The sequence below is a fragment of the Melopsittacus undulatus genome, chromosome 7 (genome assembly GCF_012275295.1).
Source record: "Melopsittacus undulatus isolate bMelUnd1 chromosome 7, bMelUnd1.mat.Z, whole genome shotgun sequence".
Taxonomy (NCBI): domain Eukaryota; kingdom Metazoa; phylum Chordata; class Aves; order Psittaciformes; family Psittaculidae; genus Melopsittacus; species Melopsittacus undulatus.
In genome coordinates this window covers 24,414,745-24,431,090 of record NC_047533.1, presented here as the reverse complement: position 1 = coordinate 24,431,090, position 16,346 = coordinate 24,414,745, and the positions used below count along the sequence as shown (strand labels likewise).

The following is a 16,346-nucleotide window of genomic DNA, read 5'->3' as shown; positions in this document are numbered from 1 at the left end:
TAGTTCCACTGGGAATTTTTTCTGTAGTTACATAGAAACTTGTTGATCTGAGAAATTTCATGCTCAACAAATGGGCATTAAAATCTACTTGGAAAATTACTGATGACGTTTACCAGTTACTGAATTCTAAGAGAGCTTCATTGCATTGCTGTAGGCATCCTTGTCAGCTCACACTGCCGGCCCGATCAAGATAATAGGCAGGGTCTCCACTTCTTCCTGCTTGGTCGTCGAATTCCAGAAGGAGATGGGTGCCTTCCTATGCCCATTGTTTGAGATACCACCCCGCCATCTCATTCAACTGCCTCCCATTAGGGCACAATGCCTCAGGAGGACGTTGTCTGGACGTGTCCCACTGTGAGCTTCCCGGGGAATAGAAGCAATGAGAGGGAAGAAACGTTTCCCCTAGGGGAGTAAGGTTGTTTTCCTGCCCGAAGGTGCCTCTCATTGTGATTCATCCCATTCCTGAACCAGTGGGTATCCCCAGCCTCATTTGTCCTTCATTTTCTTTCAAAGAGGGGAGAGTAAACTAGCCTTTAGCAGCTTACTGCGGTGCTTATGAGGCACCTAATCTTACATGCTTCGCAAGAAAGAGCAAAAGTCGGGGCCAGTTTTGTATCTCAGTCACTCCTAATTCCACTGCTATTTCCTTCTGGGGCCTGCAGAGTCTTTCCCTCTGCACCAAAACCAACCTGTTTGCGTTAGAGCTGTAACTTTAGTTTCAATGCCAACAAAGAATAAGCAAGTGCAAAAGAAATAGCTAGTTTTAAGGTGAACTAATTATGCACGGGTAGCTCACTATAGTTGTCTTGTGAAAACTGCAGAAAGGTGCTCAGAGTAATTCCTCTTGGAATTATTACTTTGCAGGGATAACAGTCCTATTTGGCAGCACAGCAACATAAAGGCGAATAGGTTTTATATGTAGGATTGTATGCATTTTGCAATAAAAGTAATGCTATAAATTTTCAAATTAGTACTCAAAGCACTTAATGTTTTAGGACTTAAATTGATTCAGGCATTAATAGTTTGCCCATTACTTTGCTATTTCAGTGCTTATCTTGTAGTTTTATGGTGTGCAATATTTAAATAAACAAGAACATTCACATTTCTAATACAATACATAAAGTGTATACATATTCATCCACAGGATGTGCTGGCAAGTTTTGAAAAAGCTGTCTCTTACCATGACTCACTAAAGGAAAATAAATAATTATTCAATACACTGATACTGTACGTGTCCAAAAATCAGGAGGAAAAGCCTTGATCTGAATTTGTGTGTGCAAGTGATGGCTTCAGGCATGTACCAGGAACTGTTTCCTTACCTCGTGCATTCAGTGTTTGGACAAGTATCAGAAACAAAATAATTTTTCTTTAAGGGTGTGATGTGTTAATCATACATTTGGAAAAATAGGTCATGTAAATTCCAGTCTAATTACTATGTCTTATATTTTTAAGGTTGCCAAAAAAGAGGAAGAGAACGGCACTGCTTGTGGGGTTGCTGCTGGCACTTGATGCATGAAACTATGTTGTTCTTTGCCAGTTGTACATATTACAGTATTTGACACCATGAAAATGCCAGACTAATTTGGGTACTGGCAGATTTCTTGCTACCACAGTTAACACTTTAAACAGCAGGGATTTTGGTGTCTACATAATTATAAGCACTGTATTAAAAGTTCTTTTAAGTATGTGTGTGTCTCTTAAGTTTCCATACAAACTTTTTCAAACTTAGCACAATAATCACCTATTTGCTATTGGGGGGATGTATTTGTTGGTTTTGTTTGGTTGGCGTTTTTTTTTTTTTCACTCCTCTACCTCTCCTTATGTCTACAGTTGGCTTGTTTTTACTTGGAGTGGCTTGAACATACCACATGTAATCTGTGCTGTTTGGCTCAAGTGGTTAGTCTGGTCTTCACTGAATGCTTTATCAACAGATCTTCCATTTTAGTTTCTACAGTGTTGCCTTTTCAAAGTAAAAATACTTTACTATGATCTTGCTTATGTTATAAATCACGTTAAAATAGTATTATTACCAGAGTTGGGCCATAAAAACAAGGAAATGTCAGTCCTTTTTAATGTTTCTGATTATATACAGCCTAAGTCTACTCAGCAAATTGTGATTTCCTCTCTTCTGCGCTCAAATTGGCTTTGAGGGTCTACAGTTAAAAACAATGAGACTTTGATTTGCAAGAACAATTTGCAGCTAAATTTTTGGTTTGAAGAACATTCTGGTGTGGCAAGAAAGACATGTTTAACTTTGTCAGTTTTAAAGACTTATTTTTACTTACAGTAACATATTGAATATACAATAATAAATACTGTAGAAAAATGCCTGAGAAATAAGAGTGCATTAAAAATTCATGCCTGCCTGCAGCAAATCTGAAATAAGTTATCTTTCCAGGAACTTAAGATGTAGTTTTTATCCTTATTCAGAATTTTACTTTGGACCATTAATATATACAGTCAAAGCCCTAAAATATCATGATTTCTTCCTGAGATGAAAAAAGCCCTCATCTAGTTCCTGCAGAAACCATTTTCACAAAAATTGATTCAGTCCCTCCATGCTATAACCCTTCCTCTTCCTGAGGAGCCTTCCACAGTCTGAGCCAGCTTTAGGTTTCATTTACCACTGGGGGAAATAAAAAGTGTCAGCTTCTACCCCTCTCCCCCCCCCCTTTTTTTTATTTTTAATGGATTTACCTTAATGCTGAGTTAAGATGTTTAACTTGGCTTCTTGGAATGTCTGTGTCTCCAGTTAATATTACTTTACCCATGATCTTGGAAGTTTGTGTTCCTACAAAAGATAACTATTCCCTCAGCCAGCATGTGATTTCCGAAGTAGAACTTTAATTCCTTAAGTAAAAACAAAAAAAAAGGGGAGGGGAAGCATAAAAGTTTTATAAAACTAAACAAATCAGTACTTTGATTCACCTACCCATCAGTAAGCTATCAAAGGCATTTGTTTATAAGGTTATTGCTGAACATCAATAGTTGTAGAGTTTCAAATTCCTGTTTACAGGCATTCTAAAGCAGTGTATTACTAGTCTGTATTTAACATACTTGTACTTTAATGAGATACTCCAGACATATTGCAGAAGAGAAATAAAATTTGCTTATTATACTAAATATTGCCAGAATATATAGACTACAAAGATGCTTAGGTTTTTGGAAAGGAAATGCAGAGAGGTTATGACAATAAATGCTGTAATCCAAGAAGTAAAGAATTACACTTAATTGTATCTTCTCTGCAGGCAAAGAATGAGGCCATACTTACATAGCTGACAGCAGCCTCACTGCTATAAGGATCTTCTGAATTCGAAATAAGCTCACACTTCAGTTTTGATCTGTGGTGAATCTGCTTCTGTATTGGATGTTCTCTGCTGTGCTGTTTGTATTAATCTGATATGTCAAATTTTGTGGATATCAAAAAACCATCCTGATCTGTTTAAAAAGCAGAAAGAAAAAAAAAACAAATGATGCTTAATATGCCTCCTTGGTGCATATAAAAAGCAGTTAGCTGACTCTCATTGTAACTGCCATGGTTTTATCTGTTGAATATTACTGCCTTTATTTTTAAAAACTGCACCAATCCATCCCATGGCAAATTTAATAGATTTTAGAGATCAGTGTATTTAAGATTTAAGAATAAGGCTAATGGTAAAACTGTGTAGCTGTATTTCTGTATTATTTTTAAAAATCAGATTTATGTCACTGCAGTAATTAGACTCAGCTTAACAGAAAATAATAATAATTTAAAAAAAAAAGTAAACAATCAGTTTGATACTTCTGTAACTTTACCATAGCCAAATACATTGTAAAAAGAACAGAAAACCCAAAACATAGGGGGGTCCACTTTATACATTAATTAGCTGAGACCACCTCTCAAACAGAATGCAACAGCTGTTTTAACTACACCATGCAATATTACAGAGTAGCTTAACAGACAGTTAACTATCCCTTTGAAACTGTAGGAACTCTGTAAGCAGGGTGCTGTTACCTGAACTGGAATTTGACCAGGATATGGAAGTTTACTTACTGGTTTTTACAAAACAACTGTTGTATGCTGATCAAGAGGAACAGTATCATTAATGGCCTCTGTTCAAAGGTAAAGACAGAGCCTTAAGAACAAAACTGCCTCAGGACAGAAAATATCCAGGTTTCCAGTGTGCAAGGTAACTGCCTTTAGACAGTTGTTAAGAGGGCAGCCACAGCTGTGGAAGAAGTTGCACTGATTTTGAAGAAGCTATATAAGGAGTGATAGCTATTGAAGAAGAAGCTATCTATCTAAGAAGTGCTAACATAGCTACTGAATCGAATCATCCTATGTTGGACTTTGTCTTTATTAAGGAAACAACAGGGCAGACAGAAAGGAAAAGAAGTTGGGTGGTTTTGTTGTTTTGCTGTTTTTGTTGGAACAATATCATATGTATTAGGACTAAAATTATCTTATGTTCCTACCTGTTTCATTTCACTGTGACAGCATGTAAAAACTACAAGATACCTTGCTTGTATTAGGATTTTATCTCATTAAGGTGCTCTGTATCACCTAAAGTAACTGTTTTCCTTAGAGCAGAAGAGATGCTTTTCCTCAAATACATTAATTTGCAAGTATACTTAATGTGACTAAGTAATTTTGAGATGGAGAATTAAACACTTGATAACAAACCATTTATTGAAAAAGTCAATTTGATATTAGTCAATTTGGTATCAGTTTTCTTTTGACTATGTAATATATATGTATATACACGTATATATGTAATATTACCTCAAGTGAACTTTTGGCTTCTTGTTACTTTATATCTTTTAATATTTTATGGGGTTTGTGATGTTAAAGGTTATCAGTCCACTTCACTGTGCTAAAATACTGGGGAAAAAATCATTTTCAGTGATTCAGCATAAACCCCAGTACTTTCTTTCTACTGGAAGTTTGGGGATGTCTAATGTTTGCTCTTAATCAGAAATTTTAAAACACTGGACCTTGCTGCAGAATGGAATTTGTAAGTAGATCCAATGTTATGTACTTGTAGGCAAGTTTCATTTCATTTATTAATGTCACTTGAATGAACAAATACTTTTACCTGTCAGGACAAACTCTACTCCACTGTCTGTACAATTAATTTACCAGAAGTTAATTGCTTGCCAATCATAAGTGATACATGAACCCATTTACCTCACAGTGCCTGACCTTAAATTAATAGACAATTAAAACAATATAAAAATCTATTTAATTTCTTTCCCCAAAGGGTTTCATAGAGGCTTTATTTCCAAGTACAGATCCTATACAGACCTGCGTATTTTACAGAATTTTCTGATACTACAACTCAATAACTTCAAAAGTTTACGATATACAAGCACCTTGCAAGTATCCTGCGTAGTGTCAATTTTCCTCACTCATCATTTGTTACACAAAAGCTGGCTAGCTTACAGCAACCCTTGCACTTGACTTCTGTCACAAACATCTGCAAATTACTCCAACTGCTTATAAAAATAAATTATGGAACTTGTTATTGTCTAAACCCACTAGCATTCACTTATGAATTAAATTTCACTAACTATTTTCCAAACTTGAATAATGTGCATGCTGCGTGTCTTATGCTGAAAAAAAAAAAAAAGACAAGGAGATAGGGGGAGCAGGGAGTGATGTGCATTTAAAAACACCTGTATAAACTATTTTTTTAAAAGGAAATCCTTTGTTTAGTATGTGATTCTTTGTAACTGTCACATGATAGAACCTCATTATTTAGATAGGAAACTGACTCCATGGCTATTTAGTTGCTGCTGAATAGGGAACAAGGCTGCCTTTTGCTTTCCTGTAAATTCTGACCTTTTTGTTTGGTTGGTTTTGTCCCTTTAAAATCCGCCTACCTCTTCTACTTTTTAACATTTCACACCCTCTGTCACTGGAAATGGGGCCATATTCTTTCCCAGTGAATAACACCAGCAGCAAAAGAAACTCAGATTTAGAAAGCCACAGGCAGCTAAGGACCACCTTGAAGTTTCAAAGACACAAAACTACAGTCCCTCCTTGTAACAAGACAGTCTACAGTTTCTGATTTACTTGAGAACTAGTTAAAATTAGTTAGCTCAGACCTGCCAAATGCACGGCAATTTCAAGTCCAGAGAACAAGGGAGTCAGATCCTAAGACAAGCTCCACTCCACTCTGCTCATGACATTCAGACTGGTATCTGTAACCAGATTTAGCTCACACACAGAATTTAGGATGGAGTATTGGTGGTGTAATTTGGATCTGGGCTTATCTGTAATAGACAACTTATTAACCCCCCCCCCCCCAAAAAAAAAACCAAACCCCCAAACAGTCGATATATCATGAAAACATGTTTAAGCCTTCTTCAAATAGATTATTGAAAACGGAACTCTTTCAATTACTTTATTCCTCTGTTTACATTCACCAAAACTTGGAAGAAAGAATCATAGAATGTTCTGAATCACGGAACAGTTAGGTTTGGAAAGGACCTTAAAGCTCATCTAGTTCCAAACCCCCTGCCATGGGCAGGGTCACCTGCTAGACCAGTTTGCTCAAAGCCCTGTCCAACCTGGCTTTGAACACTGCCAGTGATGGGGCCCAACTCTGGACAACCTGTGCCAATACCTCACCACACTCACAGTGAAATTTTTTTTCCTAATATCTAATCTAAACCTATCCTCTTTCATCTTAAAGCCATTCCTCCTGCTCCTATCACTACATGCCCTTGTAAAAAGTCCCTCTCCAGGTTTCTTGTAGGCTCCTTTTAGGTAAAAACACACTAACCTGTACTCTGAAATGGGCATAGTTCATATTTTCTATGTAGTTCTGCAATTTTTGAGCTATGACTTCTTGTTTTGTGCAGTGGTAATGGTTAGGAGAGAACAATGCGTACTCCAAAACCAAGTAATAATTTTATCTACACCAGTGTTTGTTACGAATTTGCCCATTTTCCACATAAACTATACACAGTACTAAGAGTAGAACATTTAAAAGGTAAGTACTCAGCAGAACAAATTTTCCCCTCATTCATACACACGGTAATTATTTTCCTCAGCAGCATTATGCAGTTTGTGACTGATGACTCTTAAAGGCAAATGTTTTGGACTCCCCTAATTGTTGGTGGTTATACATCTACTTTTCGAATTCAGCAGCTATCAAAGGCACATACAAATTAATCCCTATCTGGATTATGTTTAAACCTGTTATTAGGATTGAAATAGAAAACAAGCGACAGTTCCATAATTTAAGCTTGTTTCATTTACCTTTCAACACTCTATGCTGTCAGGTTCATGCCTTTGAGGATGGCAGGTTATGTCAGTCCCAAGTGTGACTGCAGCCACTGTCACACGTATGTTCTTTTGTGGGCTCAGCAACAAGACATTTACCAACCATGGCAGCACACACACATGCATAAACTAAGGCTCCCAATGTATTTTCGCATAGCTCTCCACTTGATCTGGAACTCCCCCTCATATGTAAAGGGGGGGGGGGGAGGCAAAAGAAATCCACAACAATCTCTTTTTTTATCTCTGAATTTTAATAGTATGCTATGCTTTTTAAAAATCTTTCAAGTTTGTCCAGCTAGTTTCAGAAAGTATTATTTTTGTAGTATCCAAATATGCAAAACCAAAATCAAATTTAAAAGGAGCCTTTATATTAAGTAAACATGAACGGTAGGTGTAACAAGTTTTAAGATACATAACAGAACAATTAAACATATTGTTCTCAGAATTTGGCTTCTCCAGTTCAGCTTGACTCTGGCAGAAGTTATCTGATCACAAATAACACACTTAAATATACTTGTGCTTTACTCAGGTCTATTTATTTCACCTCCTATCTCTGCATCTTTTGTTTGTTAACATGAAATTTCCTAATGCACAGCCAGCTGCAGACTCTCTACCACATGTTCATCTTTGCTCCTTTGATTTCTGTGGCTCATTCATACCTTTTCTTGTGTTCCCATTTCTCATATCCAGCAAAGGGCCAAGGGACAAACCTTTTAGAAAAGAGCAGAGAGAGAAACACCAAAACAAGGGTTTTGTAAGGCACAATATTACTGCAAATATGCTTAAATTCAGGAAACTATAAAGCACTTGATTAATAAAAGTAACAGATTATGTCAGCATTTGTGTATTTCTTTTAGTGTTATTTCTTGCTTGTTAAATGAAGCTGCTTCCTTAGGGAGATTAAGGATCTAGTGCTAGCTAACATTCTTCTCCCCTAAAAGTAACATTGTTCTGTTCTCTTTTACTATATTCAGAATTTGATAGACTTCTCAACATATTTTTTCATTTATATCTTTTTACTATGAGGCTGGTGAGAGAACATATTGTTACAGGTCTTGAAGCAAGGATATATGCCTAACAGAGTGCATCCAGGCAGTGTCAAGCTAAAGGATACTGAAAATGGATGAAAAAAAATGGTTCGCTCAAGTTTTCTTCTCATTGTGCTGGAAAAGCGGTGGCTGCTGAGCAAATCTCGAAGGAAGTTAAAAAAATATTGATCAATGGCATTCCATAAGCAAAAACTGACTAAAATCCCTCTGATAAAGTAGTGACTTAAATGTTCACATGCTGGCTAAAAGTCTGTGCCTTTTTAATGGTGTCAGATAAAGGAAGTTAACGATTTTAGCATGCACTTCCCTGAAACTATAAATGATTAGGTATAATTATGCAGTGTCTGGAAGATAAAAAGAACACTAGAGAGACATACTTTAAGAAAGCAAGTGTTTATGTGCTTGATACAGTGTAGTTACACTACACTGTGTACACAGAGTACACAAGCTGCCTTGACAAATTCAGATAGGATATAAATAGTGGTATTAGATGTTGGTGAAATTGTAAGTGGATACGTATCAGGCTACTTTACAAGCAGTAATTCCTCTGCTGGCATTTAATATCATCACCTCCAGCAATCACTCTACCATCATGAGAATTTTTATGTTCTGTCATGGAGAATTTTTGGTTAGAAATCTGACTATTGCGAACACAGCTTTTATATTACTAAGCATCCATGTTTGTCAGGAATATGCTTTTCCCATTTCTATATTTGCTCATGCTTTGTCTAGCTTACTTCTGGCTTTGTCTACTCAAGACCTGATATTCTGTCTTCTCTTTAGACATGAATTCATTGTCTGCTCAGTTAAATATGCATTCAGGTATTGGCTCAAATAACCTTAGATACCCTCTCCACCGCCACATACCCTGAATTTAGGAAAATTTTCTTCCACTGATACTCAGTATTCTCTGCTGCTGAATCACCGTGTTGTCGGTGTACTCCTCTGCCATGCTGTCTGATGATCTGTGTGGATGTAAACACCCAGCACATTATTTATAAGGATGAAGTGATCGGAGCTGTACAATCCAAAGAAGTAATTTTATTTTGTAAATTCAAATATAAATTGTTCTTTACAAGCGTTTGAAATTCCAACTTTCATATCCAAGTTCCCAAATGGTATAGTGGTATAACGTTTTAATGATTATCCCCTCAAGCCATTCACAGAACTCATGGATTGAATCATCATTAGTTGCTTTCCTAGCAGCAGAAAGCAGCAGAACCTATATGATCAATATATATCCTGACTTTGTTCAAAGGCAAACTGTAATGATTCTATTGCTCACAGTCATACCCAAACACTTTGTTGCTTCCCCAAGTTTGATAAATGCAACCCCTTTTTAAGCCTTTGAATAGTACACCACATACCTATCCATCATCATGAAATGACCCTATCATTACAGTACAGCTCTGAGACTGCTCATCCATTCATCAGACATCTTTCTTTGACCATAATCGTAAATTCCAAGTTCATATTAATTTATAAAGCTTCATATGATTCTTTTCTACACTGAAAGCAGCAGACATTGTATCTGTGAAAGAATTAGGAAGAGAAGCATCACAAATACAATCCATACTTTCCACAAAGGAGCCTCTTAATCAGAGGCTCTTAACCTTAACATGTGTTAGTTCCACATGTTCTAATTTTTTAACAGGTCATAGGACAGTTCTCATCTAATGGGGCAGAGGGAGAGATTCTGCTCATACTGATTTCCCACCAGTAGGCAGCTGCCATGAGCTAAATGTATTGCCAAACTCGCAATTTCCTCAGTGTTATTTCCTCTAAGCAGACCCATACACTCAGAAATTCCCCAGATCTGCTCTGTTATTTGAAAAAAATGCAGCAAACATAGAAAGACATACACTACTATTACAACTACAGGTAACTGCAGATTCCCTTGAAACCTGGCTGGGGAAAAAATACCTGGGAAGGACTTTGCAGAATGGAAAAGATGAATTTGAACCACACTCTTTTTAAGCAACCTTTGGCTGATGATATAACACTCTGTCATAGCTGCTTCTACTGTGCAGCAAGTATTAGAAAGCCAATAAAAGCTAATGAAAAATACAGGCTATTCTTGAGTGTGCCATAAATAAAATAACTTCACTTAATTAATAAAAATAGAATATAAGCTAACATCATGCTTAATGATCTAACTACAGAGACTGTTCATAAATTCAGTTACCTGGGATCAAATTTATCCAGTCAGGACCTGTTCAATAGAAACTGGAAAAATCTGAAGAATAGTTGATCCATCCACAGCTTCACTTATAAAAGCCTGGGGGAAAAAAATCACCCCAAAAGTAGAAGTCATGACTAGTGAAATGCTTAATTTTTTGCTGTAGTTACTTATGAATGTGACTTCTGATAAATTATTGATAGTGACACAAAGCAAGCTGAAGCTTTTGAGATGTGGTGCAAGAGAAGACTCTTGCCTGTCTCCAAGACAGAAAAGATGATAAATGCTTCTATTAAATATATTATTGGAGAAAAGTAGACTTGGTTGTCAGAAATGAATAGGTGTAAATGTATGCGCTTTAGACACATCAGGAGTGGAGATGGAAATAACCTTGAGAATGTAATTATGTAGGGAATGGTGACAAGTTATCATAACAGAGAGCAGCTAGAAAGGAGGTGGACAGATGACATGCAGTAGGCTGCTGTGACTTCAGTTTCTGAATACTCAAAACTAGCACTGGATCAAAGAGGCTTCTAAAATTCTCCTATGAAATCACCAATATGCAGGTGCCAATAAATTGATTTTACTTCACTTGCAAGCAAAGGAAGCAAGTGCAATTGTTCTGTCAATACAGTATTTGTAAATTACAAGTGTGTTTGCCAGTATAGACTTTTTCACAATGGTTTAAATACACTGACAACGACCATCTCTGTCATTTTGAATGTGTCTTAATACCACAGAGGTTTGGTGACAATTCTGTCTCTGGCAAGTATAGCTGTCTCTAGAGAATAGCCATGAGTAGGTTTAGATACCAAGATAACAAAGGGAACCTTGTGGCTGGTATTTACTAGAGGCCAGCATATCAAGGGGATCCTGTTGATGAAGCCTTCTTACTCTTGCTACAGAAGGCATCACGCTCACAGGCTCTTGTGCTGCTAGGGAACTTCAATATCTACTGGAAAAGTAGAACTGCAAGCTGTAGGCAATCCAGGAGACTCCTGGAACACACTGAGGATAACCTCTTAAGTTTATCCTCATTACCCATTACCATCTAATAGACAGCCCTACCATGGGGTTTGTGATACTACACAAGTGAGCTACTCAGCGACATCAAGAGTGGAGGTAGCCTGCATTGCAGTGATTATGCACTGGTGGAGTTGCAGTCCTGAGGGATATGGGTCAGGCAAAGAGTAAAGTCGGGACCCTGAATTTTAGGAAATCAAACTTCCAGCTGTTCAAAGACTTAGTCAACAGGTCACATCCAGAGGGTAGTTGGAACTAGATGATCTTAAAAATCCCTTTCAACCAAGACTATTCTAAGATTTTGTTATAACTGTCCTATCTCCAAGCATGACTCAGAATACGGCAATTTTCAGACAGCACAGGAGAAAGCCCTCCTTATGAAACCCAAAACAAAATAACATGTAGACAGACTGTGGCTAGGGATCAGTTTCAAACGAGTATATCATCATACACTATTTGGTTCTTCCCTTTATTCAGAACTGGTGCTATTACCTGAAAAGTCAGTGAGTTGCAGGACCTTCTCTTTTTCAAGGAAGCAGTTTGTGTGTCCAACTGACTGTCTTCATAAGATAATACATACAAGTCCTCCTCCACCCTTTTAATGATTTTGCTTTGTCAATGTAGAACATAGGAGATAAACATAAACCCCTGTTTTTGGGATGAAACATGCTTCCTGTTCTATTCTTAGATGAAAACAGTTTCACTGAAAATACCCCCCAGAATGGGACACCTTTTGGAGGTCTTCCATTATGGTAAAACACATTGTGAAGAAATCCACCTCTGACCCACCTCAATTTACAACAGATATAAAATACATCAATTCTTTTGTAAAAATAGGTAGTTAAAACAATTAGGTGCTATTATCAAAGATATGCCAAGCTGCAGAGTTTAGTTAGAAACCTCAGGAATATCTCTGAAGATCCAATGCAGCAAACTTAAAGGCTGTAATTTTAACTGGAAGAGCTGCATGCAACTGCATGTGGGAGAGAATCAACAGACATGCAAAGAGAAAAGACAACCAGAAATAAGGACTAATACCAAAGAAAAAAAATCTAACAGAAAAAGCTTCTATGTGAAACTGAAGACAAAAAATTATTTCCCAGGGTTTGATTTTTACTGAGTTCAGAGACACTGGTGTATTGCAGGAAAAAAAAAAAGTGTAACACTGAAAAAGTAAATAGACTTCTATAAAGGTGAAAAAAACCCCTTCATTATTAGGAAGCTAGATATAAAAAACTGGCTAAATGCTAAACTTGAAAACAAGTAATTAAGCTTTTTTCCTCCCCCTCTTGACCTATTTGACTGTGACTTAAAAAATCTAATAGTGAAGGACCACACTCTACAGCCTGGTTCTGCAAAGCAGGAGCTTTCAAGAACACAGTTATTATTAGGAAGACAAGTGCTTTCTTAACCTACCAGATAGGATTTCTTACTTGTCTGCCCAGCAGACTGACAGATATGACTTACTCTGCAATTCATGACATGCTGTTCTTAATACGACTATTTAGTTCTTGGTCATTATTATTATCCATGCTTACTGTTCTAACAAAGACCTGAGGACAATCATTAAGCTGTTCTGGAAACGTGTGCATAGTTTAATTTAATCAACATGAATTAAAGGATTTTCTGTGCTTAAAGTAACCACTCCATACCCTCTTCTGTTTCACTTGAAAGCTGTTTTGTTCTAAAAACCTTGTGCTACATTATTTTCCCTACCAGTAAAAATACCACATTCTTCTTTTCTTGGTACTTTCCTTTAACATCTCCTGACCATAATAGAGAACCACCCCACAAGACTGCCCACAAGAGTGTTCAGCACCTTGTATTCCAGTCTGTTTAGAAATTACAGTTGCGGTGGTAGTCTAAAATATGTTAATAAACAATCAACAAACAGATTGGAGTAAGCATATTCCAATAAAAATAATGGGAGCAAAAGTAAACAAATTCCAACAGAAATTTGTCCAGGGAGGGACTCGATAAAATCTGGGTAAAGACTGAAGGACAGGGTCTTATTATTAGACAGCCATCCATTAAAATGTAAGGGATCATGTGAACCTGGAAGCACAGTCCAAGTCAGATCTTAAATGCTTTCTGAAATTAGAAGGGTGAAGGTCAAACAAGCAAAGGCAACAAACCAGACACTAGCAGCTGTAATCATATCTGTGAGCAGACTTCAGGACTATTCAGATTAAGAGTTCCATAGGTCAGATTATCTGAAGCTTTTATGTTTGCACATTCTGAAAATGCCACGCATATATTCAAGCTAATTGGCAGTTAAGTGTTCATTCATACCTCCCTTAATGGGATGTAGTGTCAGAACCACGCACTTTGTTTTAATCCTTTAGAATACCAAATGGTGCAGAAGTACCAATCTTGCTGCTTCTCTTCCAAGATGGGACCATTGCCTAATCATCCCATGATTACAGAATTTGCACCTACTCCTCTCACTTTTCTGATCATGATTTGACCAAGACTCATACAAAACACCATGTATCTGACTAAGAACTTCTAAATTAAAGCCAATCCTCAGAGTGCTCTAATAGTTGTACAATACTGTTCTGGCAAAATACTCCCACCATGGACCTAGGGAACCTACAGTCAGACAGTGAATTATACCAGGAGTGAAGCAGTCTGCCACTAGAAACTGCATCTGTATCTAATGGCTGACTCCAACACTGATGCTGAGGGGTGATCCAGGCTTTCCTACTTCTGATTAATCATTACCTATGGAAGCAGAAATCTAGTGTGAACCTCTCCTAGATACTCAACTTTCTACTTATGTATTTCAGGACTTTTTGTGTGATACTGCAGATACAAACCCCAGAGAATTAAAATTATTTTAATAATCTACAGTAATTGCTAGCTTCATTATTTATCTGAAGTCTGCAAAAAGAGAGTTCTTGGTTCACAACCAAGAGTACTTCAGTGTAGGGCTTCACAAACAACTTCTTTGAGATTAAATAAAATTGTAATTAAATGAGCAAAATTTGACTTTTCAAGTGAAATATTTGATCTGCCACATCTAACTACATTAGTTTTAGTGTACATATGCCTTAGAATGCAAGATTTTATCTTAATTCTTCAGTGGAAAATAAAAGTGACTACAAGTGCATACATACTAGAGGCTCTGCACTGTGTCCTTCACTTACTAAAAGCAAGTTGTAGAAGTGTAGCCCTCTACCTTCTCATTCTTACTCCTACTTAATGAACTGTTGTGTAAAGGTTTCTAGGTAAAGATGACATCAGTTCATTAAAAACTTGTAACTACACACTGTAGATCACATTAATGATATACACAAACCACTGCTTTTTAATAACAACAAAATACTTGAAAATCATAGAATAGTTTCGGTTGGAAGGGACCCACAAATAAACATTAAAACCCAGAAGTTCTGAGTCTTGAGTGACATTTTTGAGCTATAACACACATAATACTTCAATTCTGTCAAAAGAGAAGCCTGCCTAACATCTTCCTAGCTTTACGTTTTGGTCAGGAAAAAAAACTTCAACAACAGCCACTTTAATTTTATTTCTTGCATTTTTTTACTAATTTATATTCTCACCTTTTCTATTTAAACTGAAGACAGCTCAAACAGGGTTTTGATACATACTTTTTTAGTTACAATCTTCTAGGATATGTTTTTTGAGTTATTCACACAAATGTATTAAAATAGGGAATGTGCACCACATTGATTTGGGATGCAAAGTACCTAATTTAACAACTGTAAGAATGAAAACAAATAATTTGCTAGAAGTATAATAGTTCTGACAGTACACATTATTTTACTGACATCTAATAACAGTTGATAGCTAATCTGAGTACTCCAGCTCTAAGGCAAATCTAAACGGACACTGAAGTTGGGATCAGGCAAAAGATTAATCACTTGGTGTTGGCTTTATTTGTTTATTAAATCAGTACAACCTTGTTAAAAGTGAACCCCTCTTAAGGTCACCTGTCCATTGTCAATGCTCCAATCCATCGATCCTTAAGCCTCAAGAGAATCCTTTTATCTACACTTGGACTCACAGCTACATTTAAATGCCATGTGTGGTGGCACCCTTCAAGATTTCAAAATCAGTGTCGAAGACCACCTAAGTGTTTCTTCCAACTCCCAGTTATTTTCACGACAAATAATCCTTCTGAGACAGTTTCATAGAAGCTATGGACATTCAAGGCTTGAACTCCCTAGGACAAAACAAGGAACACAGCTTTAGGAGAGCAATTTCCTACCCACATGCTATTGCACCAGAAGCACTTGGGAGCTCCTCACTCTTTGCACATTTCCTCCCACACCTTGTAAATCTGGAATTTGGCATACTTCACCATAATCTTACTTACCTAGCCCTTTCCTATCATCTTGCCCTCCTGCATCTTTCCTGCATGACTGGCAGGCCATGTCAGTCCTTTTGCCCTGCCCAGCAAGGCCTCTTGAGGAGCCATCTCTCCAAACAGATCAGTGGTTCCAGCCTCCTACTTTTAATGTGCTCTAGCAAAAACTTATTAGAGATTTTACAGACTGAGGAAAATGATACTTCTAACCGGTTCAAGTAACTGAGTAGTCCTGCTGAAGACACTAAATTAGTCTTAAAAGTCATCTTTCAGCTGTCATGCACCTTCCCTGAGCAGGGTGGGCATCTGGCAAACACTTTATAGCCACCTATGCTTCAGACATGCAGAGCACATAATACAGACTGAAACCAGATATATCCCACTTTGCTACTGAGTTTCCAGACATACCCCATCTCTTGCAAATACTAAAGAACATTAAATTACAAAGACATTTTGAATTGAAGGATTTCCTGAGGTGTCGGGCAAGGGCTCCTC

The 16,346-nt window shown here is 37.1% G+C and overlaps 1 protein-coding gene across 1 annotated transcript in view; it reads right to left on the bottom strand.

Moving 5' to 3' along the window:
- The window catches only part of N4BP2 (NEDD4 binding protein 2), a 62,147-nt gene that overhangs the window by 45,121 nt on the left and 680 nt on the right, over nucleotides 1–16,346 (bottom strand). Inside the window, exons 2-5 of the mRNA XM_034064994.1 lie at nucleotides 9,187–9,284; nucleotides 7,930–7,980; nucleotides 3,272–3,438; nucleotides 2,698–2,850 (exon numbers count right to left, since the gene is read on the bottom strand). The gene's annotated coding sequence lies outside the window, so the exon portion shown is untranslated. The remainder of the gene's footprint in view (nucleotides 1–2,697; nucleotides 2,851–3,271; nucleotides 3,439–7,929; nucleotides 7,981–9,186; nucleotides 9,285–16,346) is intronic.